Source organism: Halichoeres trimaculatus, unplaced genomic scaffold (genome assembly GCF_033239565.1).
Source record: "Halichoeres trimaculatus isolate MK-OKI-2021-1 unplaced genomic scaffold, fHalTri1.1 fHalTri1_scaffold_13, whole genome shotgun sequence".
Classification (NCBI taxonomy): Eukaryota; Metazoa; Chordata; class Actinopteri; order Labriformes; family Labridae; genus Halichoeres; species Halichoeres trimaculatus.
The window spans coordinates 26,735,360-26,757,177 of NW_027437191.1; the positions used below are offsets into that span (position 1 = coordinate 26,735,360).

Genomic DNA, 21,818 nt, shown 5'->3' on the forward strand with positions numbered 1-21,818 from the left:
ATAACACAACAAGAGGATGTATCAACACGTTGATAGGGCGACAAGACAGCAGGAAGACGAGATGACAAAATGAAAAGACAAGACAACAGTCTTAGACTGCTGTCCAACTGACCTAAAACCCCCTGAGCTGACCTCAGCCTGCAGGTAAAGGTGAGATCAGGGGCAGGTACACAGTGAGTACAGAACAATGGGATCCTCAGAGTTTTACAACTGCAGTTTCCGTAAAGTCCACTAGAGGCTGTCTGCAGAAACAGCAGAAACCACATACACCCATTGTTTTAGTTTTCATGTTGTCATGTTTCTATGTATTTATGTCAATATGGTTTTGTGTTTTAATTTCAATGTTTTCATGTTTTTACGTTTTTATTGGTTGCTTGTTTATAGGTTGATATGGTTATGTGTTTTTATGTTTTTGTGTTTGCTTATTTTAATGATCTTGTTTTCCTGTTTTTATGTTTGCACGTCTTTGTTTTTATATTTTATTTTTTCATTCCATGACTTTGAACAGGATAAGAGTTTTAGGAAAGGAATGAATGAATGTTTTGATTGTATATTCTTTTCCCGTTCAATGTTTTCCTGTTTTTATGTAAGTATGTTTTAGGTTTCATATTTTTATGTTTTAATTTTTTGATTGGATTTATTTTGATTATTTGATGTTGTATTTTTTGTTTTGATGTTGTCATGTTTTATTTTTTTTGTTTTATATCTTTTTGCTTTCATGTTTTTCTTTTCAATTTTATGTTTTTATTTCATTTCATTGTTTATATTTTTAAAACTTTATGACGTCGTGTTTTTAGGTTACCATTTTTTCACGATTTTCAATATTTTCATGTTTTCATGATTTAATATCTTCATGTTTTTATGATCTTAATGTTTTCGTAGAGTTATGTTTTCACTTTTTCCTGCCCTTTTTTAATTTTTCTAATTTTATGTTGTGAAGTTTTTTTAATTTCAGATTTTCCTGTTTTTTGTGGTCTGTTTCTGTTTTTCACACTGATCCAATGCTTAGAGATACTGTTTTGAATCCCTCGGTGAGGCTTTTTGCCTGTGAGTGCAGCAGATCTCCTCCCCCAGGCTCCTTTGCTGCAGAGCTGGATTTTATCCACATTACTTTATTGTCTCCAACACTCTGACTAAAGAGAAAACTGGTCTGAAACTTGTGTATGAGCTTTATTTAGTGGCAGCTTGTTTCTGCAGTGAGAAAGAAAAGGTTGAAACTCAACACCAGCCTCCAAATGTTTCCAGATTTAGTCCTCTCTTAGGCTGTAGCTCTGTGTCTGATTGAAGACTGCTCGCTGAAAAAACTGAAGGCTGGGGGCGTAACAGGACCAGGAACAAGCCAAAGAAAGTTTCACCTAAGTTAACTGGAAAACAGTTTGTGGAGGAAAACAAAAATGGCTTTCAGTTGCATTCTGGGAAATCTTCATCATTTACAGCCCAGATTAAATGTGCGTTAACATGTCAGCTCAGCCAGCCGTGCAGACAGGTTTGGATCACTTTGAATTTAATTGGTGAGTTAACTGAAGCATTAGAGGACGTTCTGTTCTTGATAAGGTTTTATTCTGAGGGCTCAGAAGCAGCTGTTTGGGGATTTAAGGAGGAAAACCAAAATTGAAAGTGGAGTCTGTGACCTTAAAGTTTAAATTTTAAAGAGTCCTTTCAGCCTCCAGGCTGCCTGAATGTCTCATGACAACCTCGTTAACACAACCGAACTAACTGTTAGCGATCCTGACATCCTCCACCTTCCTCAGAGATCCTGTACTCAGGTGAGATCCTGAACCCAGGTTAGATCCTGGACTCAGGTTAGATCCTGGACTCAGGTCAGTGTTTGTGCTTTAAATACTTTAGAACATTAAATATGTTAATACATTAACATCTTAATACCTCAAACAGCTGTCCTTGATTCAAACACACACAGACTGACTCTGACATCCTCTTCAGCTCCAAACTCTTTGACTTTCACACAGCTTAATGGAGTGTGTGTCCTCAGGAGGACACACACTCCATTAAGGATGCTGGTTGAGTGCCTTGCTCAAGGTTATTGAAGGAGACAAGAGCTGTTTTTCTTTTCCTTCGCCGAGTCGCTCAAAAAGAGCAAGGAGGAAATGACTCTTCTACATACTGAACCTCAGACACAGGCAAACACACACACCCTACCAAGTTTAATGAAAATGAACTACAAACTTGATCAAACTTTTAAGACCGGTTGAAAAATTGCATAAATTTACATTTTGCACTGTTGGAGCTTAAAAGCTTCTTAGTAGAATTTAAAAATGTGAAAAAAGAAGATATGAGAGTGAGGCTTGAAAATTTGAAAACTGAGGACCCTTGTCTGTGTGGTAATGACTGGGTTTTTCAACAGCACAACGCCCGCCTGAGGAAGGACTTCTCCCAGAAGAATATCCTCACTCTTTGGGACCATCCTGCATTTTTCCCTGATCTAAATCACACTGAGGACATCTGGGGATGGATGGAGAGGGAAGTTTCCATAAAGGGACATCAGTTCCACACCTTAGAATGTATATAAAATGTGAGGTATCCACAAAAACTGCTCCCCCTGGTGGCTGGCTGCATTATAGGTTAAAAAATCTGGCTTTCCGACCTTTCCAGATGGGCTGTGGTCAAATTTTAAAAATAAATACCCCTCGTAGAAATGTTTCTCATGTTCGATTGTTGTGGTGATTTGAAGAAATCATTTGGCTGTCTTCTATTCAAGTCCTCTTTTTTCTGAAAAGTTTCGTTTCCATTAGTTATACAAGGTTAAAAACAAGGCTTTATGTAACATTTAACGATGATTGACAGCTGCTGTTCTCGTGTATTTTTCTCGGGGATAGTAAAATATGTCGGTAGGTAGAGTCAAGAAGTGATAAGACTCTCGAAAGAAAAAATAAATTATTTTTGTCACCTAGCTCCACTCAGATTCTCCCAGAATCCCTCATTGTCTTTACTACGCAGACTCTGGCTGCACAACTGCTACAATGGCGGCGCCTGTGACGGGGGAATTTTGGCTCCAAAACCGTACAATGGTAAATGGCGGAGCCACGCTGTCCACTCTATATACAGTCTATGTTCCAGACAGTGGATGTCCCCAAAGAAGCCATCTTCACCACTTGGAGCAACGTTCCCACCAGGCTCCTGGAAATACTCACACCAAATGTGCTTAAATCAATTTTTGAGGTGATCAACAATACTGGAAATTTCTGAGTTTTTTTTCCAAACCTTTATTTCTATTTCAGGCTTTGAGCACGAGTCTTTCACTTTTGATCAGCTGGTAAACAGCCTATTTCACATTGATTGTTCTTTGGAAAAAACTGAATTCTCTTTGTTTACCTCACCTCTTCTTTTTTACACTTTGAAACTCTACTTAAAAACTTTGTAAAATCCGAAAGTGAAAAATGTATATTTGCGCAGATTTTAAACTGGTCTTAGAATTTTGATCAGGTGTGTGATGGGACTTCAAGACTCTTCATCTCTCCTGAGGGTCTTTCTCTGGTTCTGATCTGGTCCACAGACTGTATTAAAAGTTGGTTGACAATGAAACTCCCCAGAAAAGACACCAAATCATTCAGAGCTCCACCTGCTGGCTGTCTGCAGTATACGTCATAAGCCATGTTAAAAGATGGGACATTGGTCAAATTATCAATCTTATCTGATGAACGTTTTTTAAACACAATTCTGTCTTCAGAGTAGCTAAGCATCACATGATTAAATAAATATCCACAATCCTATTATAATGTAAATAACAATTACTCTTTGATATCAAAAAATATTTAAAAAATAATGTAATGAAGTATAATCTAATATAAATAAGCAGCATTATAAAATGATTAATAGCCCGTACCATAAGACTGAGTCAATCGATAAACATTATAATACACAACAAAGTGTTTTTAACAATCCTCTCAGAGGGTTCTTCGTTATTAACACACACACACACACACACACACACACACACACACACATACACACACACACACACACACACACACACACACACACACACACACACACACACACACACACACACACACACAGCACTGTACAGAATCTCTCTCGAGTATCTCCTGATCTCTGATCAGTGATTCTGGTCTCGTCTAGTGATGCCTGGAGGCTGAATGTTGCAGGAAGTGATGCTGAAAAAGAGTCGTGTTCCTCCCTCCGGCCTTCTCCTCCTCTCATCTGTTTCACTCACTCACACACACACGCACACTCACACACACACGCACACTCACACACACACCAAACCATCCTCCCCTGCTATACTTCTAAAGACAGAGCATCAGCAGCAGCAAAGCTTTTCTGTGCCTGTGTGAAAGAGTGTATTAATAACACACACACAAGGACATGAATTAAATTAACATCCATAAAAATGAATAATTCCACATGATCAACATAGTTCAAGGAAAAATGAAAATATGATTTACACACACACACACACACACACACACACACACACACACACACACACACACAGATAGAGGTGTGTTTTGCTGAGGGTCACAGTTTGTCGCTACTTGTCTGGTGTTTGTGTTTGTTGAGAAAAAGGAGCGGATGATCAGATGCTTTTTATTTGATAGCAGTAGCGTATAGCTTAGCTGCAGGGCTGTGGGCTAACTTTAATGGTGGCATAGCATGTCAACATGCTAACTGTTAGCATAGCACATAGCTTCAGGCTGATGCGCAGCTGAGCCCCCAGCTGGGACTTAATATTTTTCATCACATGTTTAGAATCCAGACACGCAGAACCAACACATCTCTCCCCTCTGACGACACAGAGCTCAAAATAAACCTGAAATCTCCGCTGAGCTGAACGTCAGGTTCAGACGCTCAAAGAGACAAAGTGCTTTAAAACATCCGGATCATCTCTGCAGAGCCTCACCATTTACACAACAACTCACCGGCTGTCTGAATGAATGCTGCTCACGCTGAAATAATGGCTTCTGTGTTTGTGTGTGTTTGTGTGTGTGTGCACTAAAAACACGTGTTGTGCACCTTTCCAGAGTGACTTCACAGCTGTTGTGTGTGTAGGTATGGAAGCATATTATTCTGAATCTCACCCACAATTGCTGCAACAGTACACACACAAACACAGACACACACACAGATGCACACAGAGTACCCAGCAGCCAATGAGAAGATGACCTTCTCTTCAAAGTGCTTCTGTCCTGTTTCCTCCAAACACTCTGCAGAGCGTTGGCTCTGTCTGTTGCTATGAGACAAATAAAATCTGTCGGGGAAGTCGATGCTCCTCTCTCTGTCTCTCTGTTAAGGTGTATTTTAAAAAAGTCTCTTTGACAGACAGGAAGTCCTCTCTGTTCAGTATCCTGATGTCAAATTAAGCTCACATTGTCCTGATGTTCTGTCTCCAGTTTATGAATATCTGGACTAACCCTCGTTATTCAGACACTTGTCTTTCACAGCTGTATCTGGAGGGCAGACTCATCCATTCAGAGACCGCAGTCTGAAAATAAACACTGCTGCATTAGAAATGTTCCTTACCCGTGTTTTTAGACAACAGGGAGGTATTAGAGTCGTTCCAAACTCTGGATTTACAGAAAATAAAATCTCTGCTTCTGTGTGAGACTCCTCTTCTTGTCAAACATGGCGTCAGAAACTCAAACAAAGCTCCAGTCTTATTTAATTTATACATCATGAAACAACTTCATGTTTTCAGCAGCGGCTCTGGCCTCAGCATCCACAGATGTGTTCAGGTGTCCTCAGGTAAAAGGGTCACACATTAAAGCAGAACACCGGCTCCTCTGCGGTCAGTGCTGAAAGACTGGACAAGGAAGCTGACAGACACACACACGTTTGCATCACACACATTAAAGAACAGAGAGCTCCTCCTGCTCACCTGAAAGGTTAATACAAACAGCAGATTATTCTCAGAAACCTGAGACACGCTAAAAACATTAATTTATCACACAGATCAAATAAACCTATGATTCAGGAATGTCTGCTAATTCGAGCTGTTTCACAAACAAGCAAAGGGGGACAATGAGACACACACACACACACACACACACACACACACACACACACACACACGATCCAAACATCATCAAAACAATCTGCATCACCCACAGTTTAAAACCTCTATGTCAAACACACATCCTCTAATCTGATCTGACAGGACAGGAAGTGACTGACAGCCAGTGTGTGTGTGTGTGTGTGTGTGTGTGTGTGTGTGTGTGTGTGTGTGTGTGTGTGTATGCCTCCACATTTAGTGGCAGCTATCTGAGGTAAACAGCTGGTGATTGGAGGGAGAACGTCCTATTTTGGAGAGCTTCCCAGACACTCATTCACACACACTCACACACACACACATACACAAACACTCTAATTTACACACTTCACTGTGGACAAACACTCAAGCAGAATCACATGAATAAACAAAGAGAAACACACTGAGTACACAAAAACAGGCCACAAGAGTCTATGGACTCACACACATGCGTGCGGGCACACACGAACATACTCACACACCAGTGTTGTGACGGTGCTTTCGATAACTGTCAACAAACACCAACATGAAAACACAAACATCCTGCTGTAGTTCAGCCTCCTTCCACCAGTTGGAGCTGTATCTCAGCTGCCAATATGATCTAAAGCTCTACTACCTGGATGTAATCAGTCACAGATGTCATGTTGTAGGTAGGGATGTCCTGATGCAGAGTTTTTGATTTCCGATCCTATTTTTTATTAGATGTTTTGCCAACACCACTTTAATACTGATTCCATTCAGATACCTTTTTCTGATAAATACCTACTCCGTGGGTGATTCTGTTGTAAATGACGAATCATATTTGTTGAATTAAACAGGGTTCTTGCGCCATTTAAAAAGTCAAATTTAATGCTTTTTAAGACATTTTTTAAGACCAAAACAAATATAATTTAAGACCCTGAAATTTCAATCCGTCAACCAAAAAAGTAAATTTATTTGCTGTAAACACAATCACCACTCACACTTGGCGTTTTGTATTTTTTCCAAGATTTTTTTTTTTTTTTTTTGATGTAGAAAAGAGCTAAAAGCTAAATTCAAAAGTTACATTATGGTAAACAACACACTGCATTCGCTTAACCTCTGTATTGTATTAGAAAGCTGCTGACGTCTTTAGTGTTAGCAGGTCAAATTTGACCCATGGTTAAACTCAGCTTGTTTATACTTAAAAAACAACAGCTATCACTCATTATTGGTTTTCACCTCATAGCTTACGTATTCATATCCATGTAAACAATGTTTTAAATATTATATTTTTTGGCTCTATACTCTTTTTATCTACAATATAGCACTCGTTTTTAATTAAAGAAATGTTTTAAATCACTTTTTTATTTCCTATAGTGAAGGCCATGGGTGAGCACATTATGCAAGTCTTAAAGACTAATATTAGAGCACACCTACCAAAAAGTTAGTTAGCTACTTTGTTTTTTACCTTACATTATTAACAACAGTAACCATGAATTGAATATTGAAAAGCATCACTGCACCATTATTATTCACACTCCTGGCTAACATTTCACTCCAATTAAATTAGTGAAACAAATCGCAACAAATACACACCAGTTGAAGTTTTATGGCAGGTTATAGTGCTTTGTCATTGGGAAATTTAATACCTTCAGCAAATTCACGGTAAATTTAAGACAATTTAGGACCTTAGTTACCCGGATTTTAATTTAAGACATTTTAAGATTTTTTAAGGACCCGCAGGAACCCTGTTAAAGTGAGCCCTGTTGGTACCACCTCGAAGAACACTCACTTTACAAATGTTGCAAGATGCTGTTTAACTATCATTGCTTTCCAAAGAGAAGTAGTCCCATACAGCAGACATGTTTGCAATGTGGTTTGATTTACAGCAGCTGTAAAGCGTGACAGTGCTGAAAACGTGAAAACTGGATGCTATCTGATCCTTCAAAAATAGCCACATTACGCGCCGATACCGATCAGTGTATCGGATCAGGACATACCCAGTTGTAGGATGGCGTAGTTTGTCAGGATGTTAAGCTACACACTGAAGAATGAGGGCTGCTGGAGCTAGCTCTGCTAATGTTAGCCACACTCTGCTAACAGAGCTGTTCACCTGTAGACTCTGTGACCATTTCTTAATCTGAGTTTATCAAAGTTTCCTCAGAGTGTTTAAAATAGGGATGGGAATCTAAAACCAGTTTCTGTTGAGAATGGATAAGAAATGTTTCGATCCATCGATATCGTTAGCCTTCGTGCTTAACGATTCATTCCCTTATCAATTCTTTACATTGTGCCGCAGCAGAGTTGATTAGGGCATCGGTATTGACAATATCTTATCAATTCCCATCCCAAGTTTAAACTGGAGAAATTAGTCACTTTGAAACGTCTGAGCTTCATAAAGTCTCTTCAGACGCCTTTTCAACACTGATGGTTGAAGTCTCTGCATCCATATTTCACTGTCTGGATCAGAAACACTTTGCCTTGTGTTCTGAGTCATTTTTTAAGTAGAAACTCTAAAAAGGAGTTTCCAACCTACGGCAGAAAATGATTTATCTGAGCAAAAAACCATACAATTCTAAAATGCAAATGTCTGTGCGTGTTGTTAATCCTGGTGATAAATGCTCTGTTCCTCAGAAATAATGAACGCCCGCAGCCTCTGGGCTCACTGCTCTTATTATTTGCAGCAGTGTTCGGCTTTCACTGAGTGGTTGCACAGAAGAAGCCACAGAGAGCTGTCCACCTGTCATCAGAGGTGTCATCAAACACACCTAGCTGGGCTCCTTTCACACACATCGCAGGAAACACTCCAGACCTCAGATCTCTTCTCTGCTGCTGTCACACGTCAAAACTCTCACATGAAGGAATCACAATCCATCACCTGTGTACAGCTGAACAAATTCCCCCTCACATGCAGCAGCCCCACCCTCCTTGTTTCTCCTCCCTCCTCTTCTGTTTCTCCCCCCTGCTCCATCTCTCCCCCACCTTCAACGTGAGGACAGCAAGCTCTTTCTGTGAATCCGTTCATTAGTCCGACAGCAAGCAGCTCACAAACGGCCTGAACCGTAGACATGCTGTTCTGTTGTTCAGGAGCATGCTCATTAGACAGAGAACACACACATACACAGATACACACGCGCACACAGACACACACAAACACACAAAGCTGCAGTCCCGAAAGGCCTATTAGTGTGTTCCTGTGTCATCTATCTGACTTTAAGTTCTCCAGTGGTTATGAAACACACACACACACAGACACTCACACATGCACACAAACACACACCCACACACCCACACATGCTCACGCATACAGATTCACACATTGAAACACACTGCAGTCAGTGCCCCCAGGGAGTGACTCTGGTGGTTAGGAGCAGCCCTTACAAACACACACAGCTAATTAAAAAGCTCCTTTCTCTGCACACTACACACACACACACACACTCACACACGCACACATGATGATGATGATGTGTGTGTGTGTGTGTGTTTGTGTGTGTGTGTGTGTGTTTTAGGGACAGGTAAACCCACAGAGACAGCAGGACTTAGCTGAAGGCACCACCAGGTGTTGGATGTGCCTGTTTGTTTAAATCACAGCATGTTGATTTGTTGTTATGAGTGTGTGTCACTGTGTATGTGTGTTTCTGTGGGTGTGTGTGAGTAAGAGTGAGAGTGAGAGTGTGTGCACATGGCAGATGGCGTGAGACAACTGTATTGCTACCAGCAGCACAGCTGTCCAAGGTGATACAGCCTGGACACACACCTCTTCATCAAGTTAAATAACCACTGCACACACATACACACTTCTTGAAGATTCTTTCTCTTTGAAAATTGGATTTATTCAGACCTGTACTGAGTCAAAATCGGCAGATTATTTTTCTTTTCTCTAAATCCACATCCTGCTCTGACTGAAACAAACTGAGGAAACACTGAGACACTCTGTAAATGTTTCATTTTTACATGTGAAATGTGAAATCAACCTGTTACATGTGAAATGAATCAATCACGTACATTTTTGACCCATGTAAAATGAGTCCATTACATGCAATGTGTCCAACGTGTAAAATGTCCAACACATGTGAAATAAGCCTGACACATATAGGGATGGGAATCAAAAACAGGTTTCTGTTGAGAATAGATAAGACATGTTTCAATCCATCAATATCGTTAGCCTTTGTGCTTAACGATTCCCTTATCAATTCTTTTTGTGCCGGAGCGCCGGGTCTTATGTTGACTTGTCTGCTGCAGCTATCTTAGCTTAGCAGTTAGATAACGTTTCCCAAGAAAACTCTGATTCAGGATTTTCAGCTTGAAGTTTTCCTGAAGAACTGACTTCATAAAGAAATGTACATTACTCTCTCTCTCAGGAGATATTCAGTACATTTTAAATGGTATAAATCACCTTATTTACCAAAATAACAAAAAAGGGCAAGCTTAATGCTAACGTATGGGAAACTGCATTGGTATGCTAGCAGTTAGCATACATCAGTATAACTTCAGCTTCATAATAGAATTTCAACTTCTATCACAGAAACATATCACATCAACTCTTTGTAAAAAAAATACAGAGAATTTCAAATGTCAAAAGCTAGCAAGCAATTGAAAGACTTATAACTTCATAACTACGGAAAGGTTCCAAACAACTTAAACCATTGCTATAACCTTTTTCAGACACTAGATGGCCTACTTGAATTATTAATATATTACAACACAGTACATCAACATCACATTGTGTGCTAGTTTTACCTATTTTTGTATAATTATGCCCAAAAATATCCAAACTCAGGGACCAATTACATTTTATTCACTTACAGTATTTAAAGTAAGTAATTGTTGTTGACACAGAAAACCTTTAAAGCTACTTTTTGTACCAAGAAAATTCACAACAGGGAGGAATTGATAAAGAATCAGATCGATTTGCAGAATCGATAAGGGCATATAGACAAAATCTTATCAATTCCCATCCCTAGACACATATTAAATCAGCCCATCATGTGTGAAATGTTTGAGACGTGTGCAATATATCCAACACATGTGAATCAAATCAATCCATTAAATGTAAAATATATCTGACACATGTGAAATATGTCTGATACATGTAAAATCAATCCATCACATGTAAAATGTATTCATCATATATGAAATAATTCAGTGAGCATTAATAAAAGTGCCAGAAGCTTGTTGTGGTACCGATGAGCATCAGTGGTGATGATATTATGAGGCTGTTATCTCATTTCATTCACTGTGAAGCTGCCCACCTGCTCCTTTCTGGCCACAACGGCAGAGAACATGTGGAGTATTTATTTTTTATTTTAATATTTCACTGGAGCTGTGTGGAAGAGATTCAGGCTGAAAGTCAGACCATGAAACCTGAACCAGACGGCCGCAAACAGCTGTTCAAAACACCCACAGATAACTACAGTTTCTCAGAGTCTACTGCAGTTACTCAGAGTTTACTAATGTTATACTTTAGTAATTCCGAGTTTGTGAAGTTAACTTAAGCTTAGAGTATAAAAGCTGTTTCAAAGTAGCAAAAACTCACAATTCACTTTAGTCCTATAACCTCTTCAAAGTTTTCTTGTTTTAGTACTTTCAGAGAAACAGGAACAGTTCATCAAACACACTTAACTTGACAATGAGAGGTGTTTCTTGAATTTATGGCAAATCCACGCTTTATTTAAAAAGTAAACCAAAAGGTCATGCATTTTTTGCCTCTAATGACCTAAAACATATCTGATAAAGCTCGACTGATGAGCCTGTGGTCAATGATGGTATCAGCTGTGCCCCATCTTCTCCACAGGTGTGCTCTGCTCTCCCACTTAAAGATGCACCACTCCACTTAGGATGGGGCGCACGGAGAAATTAATTACTAATAATTATATACAAATGCAGAACACTTAAATGTGGCTCCTACAAGTTAACATCATCATAAGTTTTCAAACAGTAAACTTACGTTTTTCAGAGTTTATTAACAGTTAACTTCAGTAAATGAGAGTTTCACACCAGTTAATTTAATATACTCTGAGTAAAATATTAAACATAGTTTAGTTAGTTAGTTTATTTTCCGGTCACTGTACAATCAAATACACTTATTTATATATAGATATATACATATATCCAAACACATCTATATATATATATATGTGTGTGTATATATATGTGTATATATATATATATATATATATATATATATATATATATATATATATATATATATATATATACATAACCGTGTAATTGCCGAACCCCCATAGTATTTCCACAGAAACACATACAATAGCACATACAATAAACTGTCCTTAAGTCTTTAGTTTTAGACACTGCTGAAACAAAGCATTATAGAACAAATTATAACAGCAATAATAAGGTGATTAAAACAATAATAATAATGAAGTGACAACATATCAATATGATTTTTTTTATTTATTTATTTTTTTATTTATACTAGGTCTCCATTAGCAGGCTAATTAACTCTAATCAAGTGCTCTATAATTTTCAACAATTCTTGATTTGGACTTTTTTTAAATGCATTAACAGTTTTGGAGCCTTTAAGTTGTTCATCTAAGTTGTTCCATAGATCAACCCCTCGAACAGAGATACATCTACTTTTAAAATTTGTCCTAGCTTTGGGTTTATAGAAATTTCCAGAATCTCTGAAACTATATCTATTTTCTTTGTTTTAACAGGTCTTTGAGACTGTGTGGAAGCTTTAAGTTGTGAGCTTTATACATCACAACAACCGTGTTAAAATCAACAAGATCATGAAATTTCAATGTATTCTGTTTGATAAACAGTGGATTTGTTGGGGCATAATAATTAGAAAAATTAATAATTCTAATGGCTTGTTTTGCAGCAGGAAGATCGGTTGAGTGTTTGATTTATAATCGGTTGAGTGATATAATCAAAACATCAATTCAGAATTTAAAACAAAAAACAGTTAACTTAAGTTTATCATAATATACAAACAGTTAACTTAAGTTCCTGAAAGTTAACTTTAAATTAATTAAAAGGAATATGAGATAAATAACTGTAAACTTAAGGTACTTTACATTTGCTTACAGTGAACTTAAGTTACCCATAGTTAACTATAGTGAACTTAATGGTTTACTTACAGTAAACTTAAGTATCTCAGAGTTTACCAAGAGTAAAATTATATCACTCAGAGTTTACGAATTGTTCACTTAAGCAACTCAGTTTAAAAACAGTAATTCAAAGTTACTCTGAAGTTACCGAACATAAACTTAGGTTACTCAGAGTTTATTAAGTGCTCACTAAAGTTACACTATCTACTAACAGTTATCTCTAGTTTCTCAAAGTTTACTAACAGTTAACTAAGGTTACTAATTTTACCGATAGTTTACCTTAGATACTTAGAGTTTACTACAGTTAACTAAGGTTACTCAGAGTTAACTGAAACTTTACTGATTTTACTCAGTTTAATAACAGTAAACTCAAGTTACTCAGTTTCCTAAGTTTTATCTAAAGTTACACTTTTTTTTATTGATAGTTATTTCAAGCTACTCAGAGTTTTCTACTAGTTAACGTAAGTTAGTCAGAGTGTACTAACCATTAACTTAACTGTCTCAGAGTTTACCAACAGTAAACTAAAGTTACTAAGAGTTTACTTATTTGACTTATTTTATTAAAAGTTAACTTATCCAACCCAGAGTTAACCAGCAGTACACTAAATTACTCAGTTTACCAACAGGTGACGACAGTAATGCAGTTTAAAAACAGTAAACTTCAGTAACTATGAGTTTATAAACAGTTCGCTGAGGTTACTCAGTGTTTATACACTCTGCTTATTAACACAATTTAACTCTGTTTATTTTTACTCTCTGAGTCTGTTTGTATTTACTCTCTGACTCTGTTTATTTTCACTCTCCATGTTTTCTGCTCAGGGTTAAAGAAGACAACAGGCCGTTTATTTCCAGACACAGCAAACAGACTTTAACGGGAGCTGTTAGCAGCAGAGGAGGAGAAGAAGTGGAAACCACTTCACGTGAGGACAGGGGAGAAATATTGTTGTAATGCTGCCGCCCGTCGTGAAAATTTAATTTCCATTTAGACATGAAGAGAGTCAAAAGTAATCTCAGCTAATCTGCCCTCTCCTTCTGTCCTCCTCCACACATTTCACCCGCCTCCTTCTTCGTCTTCTCCTCCTCCTCTCAGAGCTGTGCTGTCTCTATTTCCTCCTCTTCTTCTCTCCTCTCTTCCTCCTTTCATCTCTCTCCTCCTTTTCCTCTCCTTTCATCTCCCTTCAACTCCTCACCTCTCCTCTGCTTTCATCTCACTCCCACTTTTTCTTTATTTCCGTTCTTTCTTTCCTGTCGTCTTCTTTCGTTGCTCTCCTATTTTTACCTCAGCAGGGGTTTACTAATGAAGCAGAGATTTACAGAGAAAGAGACAGAGGGAGGAGAATGAGAGGGAGACAGAGGGAGGATAGAGGGAGAGAGGTAAGAAGTAAGAGAGTTGGCCGTTGGGTTTTTATAATTGGCTGTCTGACTCAGAGAGGGTGAGTACAGTATCCCTCTGACTACACACACACATACATACACACACACACACACACTCAGACACACACAGATCACATTTCCTCCTCTCGCCTCCCTGAACATGACATGAAACCAGCTTCAGAAGCCTCCGGTCTCTGAACATTTAAATTATCTCCGTCTCCTCGGCTCACTGTGGGCTAAAGATCACAGATTCAGCTTCACAGCAGACGAGCCGACCGTCATCTCCTTCTGATTCGCCTAATTAGCATCGCTAACGACTTCTCCAGCACAATGTCTCGTTTTAACCTGCACGATAACAATAAGAGGGAGACAATACAACCTGTGAACCTGACCGAGAGCTCAATGTGTTTGAGTTTTCACCTGCACAATAACCCTGAAAAAACAACCTGTAAACCTGAATGATGCTGAGAGCTCAGAGCTGAAGGTATGTGAAGGGTAACATTTGATTGGTGCAGAGTTCTGGCATTAAAGGATACTGACCCGTGAGACAGGAATTGGACCAGAGGTGTTGGGGTGTTGTGATGTTATCCAATATGTGTCTTAAATGTTCCTTTTTTTGTCCTCTATACTAGTGGTTCTCAAAGTGGGGTCGTAGGACCCCCAGGGGTCTGCAAATCGTAGCTTGGGGTCTGTGGATAATTAAAAAATGATAGTAAAAGTGTGTTGTATCACTAAAAAAGCAACAAAACTTGAATCTCTTGCACCAATAAAATCAGCTATACCCCTGCCCACTGCCACTCATGCTAACAAAAACAGAAACACAACAAATGGCTCTAACACGGATCATATCTAGTCTCAACTTCTTTTAATCAAATCTGAACTGTGACAACCACACTGGGGCTGGCCGTTCCCCTCAACGCTGCCAGCCGGTCTGTCACCGGACTCCGGAGGCCAGGTGAGCTTATCCTCACACTGTATTTCTTGTTCATGAAACCAGTCCTTAACAGCGGTCCGTCTTTTGTTCCACACTTTATGTGTTAGGGTTAGCTTCCCAGGTTTATGGGTCTTCCTAAAACTTATCTAACGAATATGGTGTTCATGTAAACATAATCCATGATTCTGCTCTCTGACAAGAAATCAAAGTTTCTGCTGGATAACAGAAAAATCTTAGGGGCCATTTACACGACAATGTTATTAAGGTGAAACACAAAAGTTTTATTGCGTTTCAGCCTCGCGTTTACACGGAGACGACGTTTCAGCCGACCTAAAACGCAAACTTTTGAAAACAGCCTCCAGAGTGGGATTTTTCTGAAACGCTGCCAACACCGTTGCCGTGTAAACAGTAAGCTGACGTTTTCAGTGGAACCGCTGACGCCACACTCCGCTCCTCATGAGCCCATACAACAGGACAACAGTGCCGTTGTTACAATCGTTGCGAACTACCGTGTTGTGCTTGTGCTGCTCAATCTGCTGTATCAGCTGACTGTCTTTATACAAAATGTGCATCTGTTGCTCCACTTTTAAACTTAGTATTCCCCAATACACCAGATGACCGGCTCAACTCTACTTCCGTGGAGATCCTCCAAAAGCGGCTTCTGGACAAGACAGTTATAGCACCACCTACAGGCCTGGTATGCTTAATACAGTGGTTTGAGACCATCAACGTTTCCGTGTAAACGCAGATTTTTTCACTGCGTTTTAGTGTTTTCAGATCAAACGTTGTCGTGTAAACAGGGCCTTAAATCTCTGAGAATGGAGCGGGTCTGAGTGTTTGGGTGGAGCTGTGAGATCAGACTGAGATAAGTAAACTGTCTTCATCTAAAAATGTATTTTTTGTGGATCAGATGGAGGACAGAGAGGCTCCTAAGAGTCTGGCTCAAAGCCTCGGTTGGAGCTACTCTTTTAGATATGATGAGATGAATGAAGAGCTGACGTAGTCTTTATTTTTACTCTATTTAATGCCAGACGTTTACACCACAACGGTGTTAGGAAGAAATGCAAAAGTTTTGCCACGTTTTTGCCTCTCATTTACACAAAAACTGCTTTTTAGTTAACTTGAAACAGAAACTTTTTAAAACAGTTTTCAGAGTGGAATTTGAAATGCAGCAGCTGCAGTTGTTTTGTAAACAGCAAGCTGAAGTTTCGTGTGGAAACACTAAAGCCATGCTCCACATTGTGGCAACTTAAATTGCCATGCACAAATCGGACAACAACAGTAACAATGGTGGACTGTTGTGTTATGTTTGTGCAAATTAATATGCCTAATCTGCTGACTGCCTCTTAACAAAATGTGCATCTGTTGCACCGTTTCTGCATTTCTCCCATTTTCTTTACCAGCAGCCAGTTAGACTTCTTCAGTTATATCTCCAACTACAGCCCTGGCATGCGTACTACAGCATCTTCCATGTAGGCGCCAATTTTTTTACTGCATTTTTTGCATTCTCTGGTGAAATGCAGTCATGCAAATGGGGCCTCAGACTGTTACCTGCTGAAAATCAGGACTTCGCTGTGCAGAGGAAACTGTCTGAGGAGCTTCCAGAGCTCTCATTAATAATTCACACAGCCTCCATAACTCTCCTCCTGAGAGGACGGAGACTAAACAGATGCTGAGATTCACACCATGAGGAGGCGGTTGTGTCTGGAAGAATGAGCGGTGATTTGTGGAAGGGTTTTTAATCTCCACATTAATCCTACGGCAGCTTTGTGTGGTTATAACCTCAGAGAGGAGCGGAGCAGTTATCAGAGCTCGGCCCTAAAGGAGAAGTCGTCCCTCGTGGACAGGAAACATTTTCTCTTTTATGTCTGCAGTTAAAGATGGAGAGTCTGCTGATCAGGAAACCGTCCAGAGATGGAAGGAGGTGAAGAGGCGGAGCACTCTGACCATCATCTGGTCCTCCACACCAGAACAGTTTCTGCTTTTGTTTCTGAGAGTCTAACCTGCTCAGTCCTCTCAGCTCTCTGAGATTTCAATCTGCAAACACTATTTCACAGAGTCACGCCTCTCCACATCCCTGCCTTTTTCCTCTTACACACTTCAGGCTCCTCACTCACTGTGGCTTGGTAAATTCATTTCTTTGGCTGAATTGTTGACAAGCAGAGGTTATAAATGGATCTCAGCAGCAGCAGGAGCTCCTGTATGACTGTTTTTCGGTGAATCGATTTCCAGATGCAGTGACAGAATCTCACGGTTCACAGAGCCGACCCAAGCTGCACCACGAGGCAGAGCTCAGAGTCAGCAAACACAACATATTCAGTTTACAGTTTCTTTCGCCTCCAGGCTGCAGTTAGTCCAGAGCTTCAGGATCACATGAGTCGATCCAGGTCATGTTTGGAGACGGAGCATCTCTGTACAGCTGCTCAAAAAGTTTCTCAAACACCTACAGGACCAAGGGTTTGCAAGAGCAAAATGTAGGAAACGCTTCAACACATCCGCAAGTAACAAAAATAAAAACAGTATTCTGATCCAACCCCACCAGAGCACAGAGCTAATTCAGGTCCCAGAGTCTGTTTCCCTTTCCTCTGCAGCAGTATGAGACAATATTTAAGCTATAGAGAAACAGAAATGAACTGAGCTTCCTTTGAGTTTGATTCTTTTATACACACAGTAACGTGTGTGTGAGTGTGTGTGTGCGCGTGTTTTGTTCCTCTCGCTCTGAGTCCACCTGTAACAAACAGCAGATCTCTATAATTGATTCCCACGCTGGAATAATGATGGTGATTTCTTCCTCTCACACCTCCATCGTGTTCATCCCTGCAGCATCCAGCAGGCTCCCAGCATGCAGTGCATTGCACTATCTCTATCTCTCTCTCTCACACACACAGCCCTGAAGTTACACACCGAGCCGTGCAGTAATGTCTTCCTGTCCTCAGGACGAAGTATTGATCGCAACTCGCAGAGCAGAGTTTCGATTTACACATTTAGAGTTTGACGGCAGCCGTGTCGGCCATTTGGCTGTCGTTAGCAGCTAAAGGCTCATAACTTAGAGAGTTAACAGCTCCACGGGAAAATATCAACCACTAATATAAACCACTAAACACTTTGAGAGGGGAAGGAGGGTCGAGGAGGAGGAGGAGGAGAAGAAGGAGGGGGAGGAGGAAGATGCTTCAGATTCATTAAATTAAATCTTGTTTATGTGTCTGAGCTTGGAGCTGGATGTTTGAGCTCACTGCTCTGTTTGTTTTCCTCTGCAGGTGAAGGTGTGTGGGTGCTGCCGAGCTGTTTATTTACCACGGCTGCTATATTTATATAAAACTACCTCAGTCTGTAGTTTATCTCAGTCTGTAGTTTCTCACCTGATGTGATGATGTTACTTTTTTCTGTCATTCACTAACACCACTCACCAACACACTCTCTGTGTCTGCGTCCTCCTCAGAGTTATTAACAGAAAGTGGTAATCCCTAAAGAGCTCCCAGGAATAATCCACCTGCCGAGGGTTATTTTACTCTTCAAATTAAACTCCAAACTCTGATAAAAGCACTGACACTGACAGCTTCAAGAGAAGTAGAGGATCCTCACTTTACATCAATGACTTCATCTGAAACACCAAACTCATCATTTCATTACATTAACACGTGAATATATTCCTATGTAGCTATCAGAAGAAAACAGTTTTTCCTCTGAGAACAGACAGCCGCTAAGGTGGAGACAGTTTTCCCATTTTTTACAGTAAGGGCTCTGATCTGACAAGCTAACTAAACGCTAATGCTAATATGTTGCACATTCCTGATTTTAACCACAAGTTCACACTTCAGAGGATGTAAACAAAAAGTCTGTGTGAGTCTGCATGTGACAGGAACAGCAACATCTTTTTTTGTTTAGCTCTTTTGGTCCATTCAGGATTAGGAATATAACAAAGACAGGGAAAGATACAGCTGAGCAGGCCAAAAGAACAGTTCACACACACACACACACACACACACACACACACACACACACACACACACACACACACACACACACACACACACAGTCACAGAGTGGAAAGGAGTTGGAATAGACCTTGTATTAATCTGCAGGCAGAGCCAATGGAGAAGCTCCTGGGAGGCTATTAGCGTTAGCACTATTCAGCGCTCCATTTGGATTAGGCTGCAGTGGGACGGGGATTAAACCAACTCTGCTGCCACATTACAATAGATCCAGAAACCCAGGCTGCACCGCTGGGTCACCTTTACTGCTACTGCCTTTAAAGAAGGATCAAAGACCTTCAGATATTGTATGAACTCTGAAAATTCAAAAGTTTAACAGGGAAATGAATTCTTCTGGAGTCGGGTCAGTTTAGAGTCGACTCTTCCCTCGGAGAGCTGATTGAAGCCATTTGTTCTTCTCCATCCATCAAACAGAACACTTTTCGTGTGTTAATCTAGAAACTTGTTGGTTCATCAGCTTTATGCGGAGGAGAGGAATCTTACTTTACATGAATGATATGATTGGGTTAAGGCTGAATGATTGTTCATGACTTTATGCTGTTGATGTACCTTTACAATTGATGTTTGAAAGCTGGAAATTAATAAAACCATAAATGTGAAAAAACTGACAAAATCTGCCATACCACAGAAACACTACTGTCTTCATCAGTCTTGACCTACTGTCTTTACTAGTCTTGACCTCACTGAAGCTTTTTTTCTTCTGTCTTGAACTCAAAATACAACTCTCTTCTTAGGCTCACTAGAGCAGCTGTCTCTATCAGCTTAAACCTCTTAGAAGCAGCTGTCTTTATCATTTTTGACCTCACTGAAGCAGCTGTCTATAACAATCTTGACCTCATTAAAGCAGCTTTGTTTATACAAGTCTTGACCTCATTAAAGCAGCTTTCTATATATGTCTTAACTTATTAAAACAGCTGGCTACATCAGTTTTGACCTCATTGAGGCAGCTGTCTATATCAGTTTTGACCTCATCAAATCAGCTGTCTATATAAGTCTTGACCTTATCAAAACATCTGTCTATGTCCATTTTGACCTCATTAAAGTAGCTGTCTTTTAAGTCATATTCTTATTAAAGCAGCTGTCTTTACTAATCTTGACCTCGTTGAAGCTGCTATCTATATAAGTTTTGCCCTCATTAAAGTAGCTTTCAAAATAAGTCTTAACTTATTAAAACAGCTGTCTATATCACTCTTGACATCATTATAGCAGCTGTCTATATCAGTTTTGACCACATTAAAGCTGCTGTCTGTACCACTCTTGACCTCATCAAACAGCTGTCTATACCACTCGTAACCTCATTAAAGAAGCTTTTTATATAAGCCATGACCTTATCCAAACAGCTGTCTGTCAGTTTTGACCTCATTAAAGCAGATGTCTATAAAAGTCTTGATCTTAGTAAAGCAGCTGTCTATATCAGGCTAGACTTTGTTGAGGTTGCTTTCTATTTTAGTCTTGACCTTATTCAAACAGCTGTCTATATCAGTTTTGACCTCATTGAAGCAGCTGTCTATATTAGTCTAGACCTCAATGAAGAAAAAAAATGAAGCTGCTTTGTTTAAATCCTGACTTCACATTGTTTTTCCCTGCTCTGGTTTGGTGTCCAGCTTTGCAGATTGTTTGCATACTACAGGAATCATAATCAGTTTTAAGGACATCTCCAAAGTGTTATGGTGTGTTTTATGCAGCAGACATGGATGCATGTGCCCTGTCTGTTGCTGTGCTGACTGCACTCTTTCTTTAAAGCAGTGTGCATACATTACAGCATTCAGAGCTGCTCACACAAAGAGAGCTTATTTATTCTCACAGTACAGTGGGCTGCAGCTGTGGACCAACATTTACATTTAGAGTATTTCTGGATGAGTTTGTTTGTCTCAAAGTGTTGAAGCATACGACCTCACACACACACAGTTACGTAGCTTTACATCAGAGGGGGCGGATTACAGATTGAAAACACAGATTTTTCCAGTTTCTTGCATCGACCTGTCTCTTTTATCTCTGCCCCACTTTGTGGTACAGGATGTCTGTCCAGCTGTCAACTCACTCTCTACGTTTAACTCCCCGTCTCTGCAAACGCTGAAGAAAGGCGAGGTCAAAGAAAAGGGTGAGCGGTGGAAAAAATAAAGAGGGGGTGACAGAAGCAAGGACTTCCTATCAGAGGCTCACTCCTCATTTACGGTTCCAGATCAGAGGGGAACACAAGACCACTCGACCTCAGCAAAATGAACACATTTGTGTTATTTACATCACTTACACACTCCGTCTCTCTGCTCTCTCTGGTTAGTCTGTCTGTCTGTCTGTCCTGCGGTTTCTGAGGTATCCTGGACCCACCCGACTGATGGCTATTTCAAGATATGACACACTTAGTGTGTGTATGTGTGTGTGCTTGTGTGTATGAGGGAGTGACAAACAGCCCTGTGGTCAGAGTGGAGGCTGTTTGTGTGTGTGTGCCTGGTGTGGTTGCTCTCTTCCTGTCT

The 21,818-nt window shown here is 39.9% G+C and overlaps 1 protein-coding gene across 1 annotated transcript in view; it reads right to left on the reverse strand.

Moving 5' to 3' along the window:
• The window catches only part of galnt14 (UDP-N-acetyl-alpha-D-galactosamine:polypeptide N-acetylgalactosaminyltransferase 14 (GalNAc-T14)), a 147,330-nt gene that overhangs the window by 72,439 nt on the left and 53,073 nt on the right, over positions 1-21,818 (reverse strand). The gene's annotated exons all lie outside the window — the stretch shown is intronic.